Below are 5,901 nucleotides of genomic sequence, written 5' to 3' on the forward strand. Positions count from 1 at the left end.
TGTTATTGCGCGCATTTCTTATTCATGCATATGGTGCTTGCATGAGCTGTAAACGAAGAATTAACGAGGTCAGGGAAATGGCATTCGTGCTATTCTGAGCAGAGCTGGCCCTGACCGACATTGTCTTTGCCTCTGCCAATAATGGACCCAACTATCGACGCGATGCACGCGCACCAAGAAAAAAAAAAATCGCCTTTCGGTTCTCAAATTAACGTCGCCGATATCAGCATTGAGCGACTGAAAGGTCAGTGCTATTCTGGCCCTATAGCTTACGTAAACCACCTTCTGTAGCCTGTGGACGAGTATGCAAAATTTGTTTGTGGTAGGCGGGACGGAAAACTTCATGGTAATACTGATGCCGTTTCTAAGTTTTTATACAGCGTACAGGCTCCTAAATTAACCTCATTTCCCCTTTCGCACTTAAGCGAAACGCCGAGGTTTTTACAGGCCGCTTGAAGCTTTTCTGCTCTTGCCTTTTATGATGAAGCTTGTAACTGTTTATTCTTCCCTGCCTCTTGATTAGTCCCGCTGAATGTTGTTATTGGGAAGAGTTGGGCTTTTGGTAAATGAATTTTCATATTTGTCCGCATCGAAATCTCATGGATGGGGGGGGGGGGGGGGGGGGGGAGGGGGGTGATTTTCGCGCAAATCCTTGCGCGCTTAATGTCACAAACACTGAACACTGCACATTTAGCCTCGTCCGACGCCAGTAAAGAAGAAAACGCCAAGCTTTCTCTTAGTGTTTCATGAAATATTATGCATTGGGCAGTAGTTTACACACGCTTCGTTACCCGTTCCATGCGCGCACGAATGTTTCTTCACGACACCTCTGTATAATAGTAAACAGCGCCTTCTGCCCTGGATTTAGTGCTCTGGCTTCACGCTGCAGCATTTTTTGGTGTTTCAAACTAGTGCCTATTATCACTTTCGAAGAGTATTTATGAAAATGAAGACAGTGAGATAAATTCTTTAGAAACCATCCGGAGGTATCCGGCTATTAGTAATGGCCGCCTTTTTTCTAGTTTTGGTTGCGGGAACGACGATTTTTGCGAGCGATTCCTGAAGTACTGGCTTCAATTAAGAATGCAGTATCTTCTTTTTGGTAGTCTTTCTTAACGCGCTGTCAGAGAAAACGCCTTTTAAGGAGCAAAAATTTCTTTGCAGGTTAGCGATGAGCTAACCTTGTACAGAAAGCGGCCTGCGAACAGATGAGCCGATGAAGCCCCGCTCAATCTTTGAAATGGCATGACGCAATGTGTGGCTTCGCTTCTGATGTAGGTCACAGAGGCAAGTGAAACCGGTCCGCGCAAGAGGAAGTCTACTCTTGTTTGCTGTCTAGTGCATCCCGCTAAGAACGGCCCGTTGGTCTAGGGGTATGATTCTCGCTTTGGGTGCGAGAGGTCCCGGGTTCAAATCCCGGACGGGCCCGCTTTTTTCTTTTCCAGGGTACAAAGATCCGCGTTCATGTAGTGTAACAGCTTCCAGCCGCGCAGTCGATGAGGCGATTGCCTGGCTTTGATACCACTTTGAATTTTAAAGTGGCCTATTGCTTCCCACGTTCTTTTCTACGAGATCTTCGCGTGTGGCGTCATGATAATGCGGTCACGGGTTTGATCTGGGACGCCAAATAAGGCATGTATGGATGAAGGTGAAGTGTATAGGTAGCTGCTTATTTCGGTGGAACTGAATGCAAAGAGGTTGAAAGTAACCTGAATTCTGAATATAGTATGCTATGTTTAGCTTCTGCTTTTTAAAAACTACGTTAAAGTTTCAATTAAACGACTTCAAGCGCTGCTCGTTTGTGACTAGTATGCAAAGGTGATTTAAATGTCGGGCCAGCTCCCACCATTATGCCTCTAAAAATAGCCAGTGTCTACTCATGGTTGCGTTGCATTAAGAGTTTAGCAGCCTTTTCAGCGTGTTCGTAAAGAAAGGCGAGGTTACTGCAGTGTCGATTAAAATAAACTTCTTGCGTAGTAAGCCGCCGCGAAATCAGATAAGGGAGGCACTTAAAGAGCGGCGAGAACAACGAAAGGCTAGGAAATAACTAGGGGGTGGGGGGGGGGGGGGGGGGGGGGCAGTGCGGCAAATAAAGTTTTCCGCTATTAACAAAACCGACGTGCAGCGCATAGGTGTGTACAGTACGTTTCAAAATCTGTCTAAGAATCAGCAATTAGCTGCTTTGTCGGCCACGCAATTACGTCCAAGCAGGTGATATCAGCGCCCCTTGGATGTAACAGCCGGAACACTGAAAGGAACTAACATAAAATACAGGCGAGAAGCGTAAAGTGAATGAAGCAGGCTGGGATTTTGGTAGCTGCGTTGTGCGCTCAAGCTGAAGTGCCGCATCCTAATCCCATTATCTCGGAATTGTGCGATGATTCAGTAGTGCCAATATTTGACTGGCTGGGGCTCGCACCGTAACTCTGGGTCTTGGTGGAATTCGCGAGAATCTCAAAGGGGTGAAGCCGGTGAGCATCGGTAATAACAGAAGTACGTCGTGTCTGTAATTGTTCGACTAAAAGTTAGGGCGCTCTGCTGCCACCAGCTATCATACCCTGGTGAAGCAACGAAGCGAATTTTCTCAGCTCACAATGCTATCATGGTGGTAATCTTGAGTATGGTGGCATTAAAAAAATGAATTAGGCTAAGTTTAGGAGTCTCTGTCATTTTTTATTTATTATTACCTTTAAATGCCCAATTTGTGAAGGATGCAGAAAAACAGATTATTTCCACATCATGCTAGCTGATGCAGCTATGTTCAATAGCCCATGGAAAATTATGTGCTGTGCAGATATTGAGGAAACTCTATATAGCCAATCAGCAAAAATTATCATTTTTTTTTGCATTTGAGGAATTCTTTTTTTTTATAACGTTGTTTAATACCTCAGGGCATAATGGAATATCTAAAGAAATTAAAGGGGGTAGTACATGAAAGAAAAAAGGGCTTTTCTAATAAAATTCAAGACAGCGATGATAAGGCCCTTGCGTCCATGTAATGTATGAAGATGAGTTGTTCGGCGAACGGCCCACTGCCGTCAGGTGCCGAATTCTCGTCGGTTTCAGTGCCGGGCAAACCCACAACAAGTGGTGAATATCTGCCTCGTGATCTTCTGACTTGCAGATAGGACATCCTGGACGTTGAATAAATATAGATATTGAGGTCATGTTCGTGTCACAGCAGGTGTGAGGGCAACCCCGACCCGGATCCTCCGTAGCGCAACCTCCTCAGCGCGGGTAAGACCGCTGGGGATGGTTACCGCATACGATGGGACAAGAGCACGTGTGCGGCACCGGAGGTGCTCCTTTCTTGTGAGAAGTTGTGAGAAGTTTGAGGAGTTCATTCGAGTTCTTTAGAATACCGAATCGAAGGCCTGAAAACAATCAATGTCCAGAAACTGTTGCATGTCTCTACAGTTTTGAAAAAGTGAGAGAGGATGCACTGCTAGACGCGGAACATTTGACCCTGAAGATGTCCGAATGAGAAAATTTTGACGTCAAGCGTTGCATGCAAGCACTATAATGCATGTTTGCTTTGGGCAATTAGAGTATAGCGAAGTGCAGACAATCAATATTGATGGGCTAACTCAGTCTAAACCACGTTGGCGACGTGTTCTCGCTGCCGTAATACCAGATGTCACGGAACCAGGTCTTAGCAGAAGTCCCCGAGCAGAATTCACATAGCGGCAGCGAGCTAGGTCAGGCCAGCGGCTCAACACCAGAACTTCGGCTTTTTCGTGTCGAGGAGCCCAAGCGCTCGCGAAAGCCCAAAGCGACGACGAGGAATGCGCCGTATCATTATCTTACCGTTATAGCATGCTATGTACTATGTTCTTTTTGGTTAAGAGGTGCCAAAGCGTGCATCTCTCACTCTCTCCTTAACCTTCACAAACGCGTGCTAGACCTATGATAAAAAAATAGAAATATGTCGGGGCCCGTTCGGGATTTGAACCTGGGACCTCCTGCACCCAAAACGAGACCAATGGGCCCGCTTGGTGTCGTACTTTAGGTATTCGTATTTGTTTTTCATTCTGCTACTGCGAACCGGTTTATTATTTTATCTTGAGTCCATTACGTGCGCGCACAAAGGGGGTTTCATCGCCCTGGAGCAACTTAATGCCGTAGCAACTCTTCTGCACATGCCACATGCTGTAGAAACATGAAAACGATGCGATGCTAAAATAAACGTCGCGTGTCAGTGCTTTAGATTACAAAAAGTAATTACAAAGATTCACAAGCGATAACATTGCTTAGGCAGTACTTAATGCGAATAGAGCGCAAATTACTGGCGGTATAGCTTGGCTAAGCACAGTTATATATGTACAATCTCGTTTAACAATAGTTTGCTTTGTTTAACTCCTCATCTTTTCTAATTAATTAGCAATAATTAAGGAGTGTAATGGAGCTTTGTTACAAAGGCATAAAACTACCAAGAAGGCAACATCCAAGGTGCAGTTGGAAGACGGAAGCTTAGCATGTGAAGAAGCCGGTGACCAATATGGCGCTGGATTCTACTTCTGGTCATTGGTGGCATGTACGGACGCAGATCATAGACATAGATTAATTGGTCAATATAAACGTAAATTGGTTTATAGAAAAAGGAAGGCGCAGCGATTGTCCCTCTCCTCGGTGTACACCTGAACCGCGCCTAAGGGAAGGGAAAAAGGTCAGAGTGAAAGAACAAGGAAAGAGTTGCTTTAAAAGAGGGTTACGGGGTGCCGGAGTTCCCGGGTTCGAACCCGACCACGGCGACTGCGTTTCGATGGAGGCGAAACGAAGTGGCTTCCGTGTACTGTGCGATATCAGCGCACTTTAAAGATCCTCAGGTGGTCGAAATTACTCCGCAGCCCTCCACTACGGCTCCCTTTTCTCTCTTTCCACGTTCACTCCCATCTTCCTCCCTTCCCTTACGGCACGGTTCAGGTGTCCACAGAGCAAGTGTGACAGGTATTGCGCCTTTCCCTTCCTGCGAACCAATTATATTATATAATGATTTCTCCCAGCCGGGGGTCTCTAACGTGTAAAGATGTCGCACAGCCCACGAACGCCCTTTCGTTCGCGTTCATTGAAACGCGGCCGACGAGCTCGTGTTCTAACACGCATACGCCGGTGCAGTAGCCACTCACTAGTGCAGTAATGCTTTCGCGCTACCATGTTCTACAAGTTTTCATGGAAATGAATAAAGGGATGTAAAAAAAAAATTAAAGAGCACTACAGAATTTGCATTGGAGTAATGCGAAACCAGATGCAGCTGTTGGTTGCTTCTAGTTGCGTAATTCAATTCTTGTTACTTATTTTAGTCTTTGGTACTTTCAAATTGCGCGCCAATCCCTTTCTATGCCCTTTTTCCGGCCCTACTTCCAGTTGCCTGACGTCACAACCTTGGCGTCATATCCACTACAGCACCCATTTCTCTCTTTCCGCTTTCTCTCCCACCTTCCTCTCTTCCCTTACACGCGACTCAGGTGTCCACAGAACAAATGTGGAAGATACTGCGCCTTTCATTTCCTGTCAATCAGTTATGTTAATTAATTACCTAATTAACTTATTGGCCTAATTATTTTTTCGGCAACAACAGTACGTCACCCTATATCGATTGGCACCACTCATTAACCTCTACCGCTTTTCAATTACTCACAACTGCTGCGGACACGATTTTGCGGACACGGCCTGCGGACAGAAATTTGTGAACATAACGAAGTAGCGCTTTCGCATTAATAATAATATTGTGGTATCACCTTGAATTACTCGGACACCGTCTGGGGGGATGCGCTCTATGGGAAATAAACGAGATTAGCCAGTCTAGCAATTTAGCGAAACGGGAAGGGAGGCAGATGTGTGCATTTCAACGTAATTGAAACGGAAGTACGAGCAATATACGCCACCTGGCGTTATAAAGAA

General features: G+C 45.7%; 1 non-coding gene across 1 annotated transcript; it reads left to right on the forward strand.

The window, feature by feature from the left end:
- Positions 1 to 1,356: 1,356 nt before the first annotated feature.
- Positions 1,357 to 1,428, forward strand: TRNAP-UGG (transfer RNA proline (anticodon UGG)). Its single transcript has one exon. It is a non-coding gene; the product is annotated as a tRNA-Pro (tRNA).
- Positions 1,429 to 5,901: the final 4,473 nt, after the last annotated feature.

Source organism: Amblyomma maculatum, chromosome 2 (assembly GCF_055883805.1).
Source record: "Amblyomma maculatum isolate TAMU_Amacu chromosome 2, ASM5588380v1, whole genome shotgun sequence".
Taxonomy (NCBI): domain Eukaryota; kingdom Metazoa; phylum Arthropoda; class Arachnida; order Ixodida; family Ixodidae; genus Amblyomma; species Amblyomma maculatum.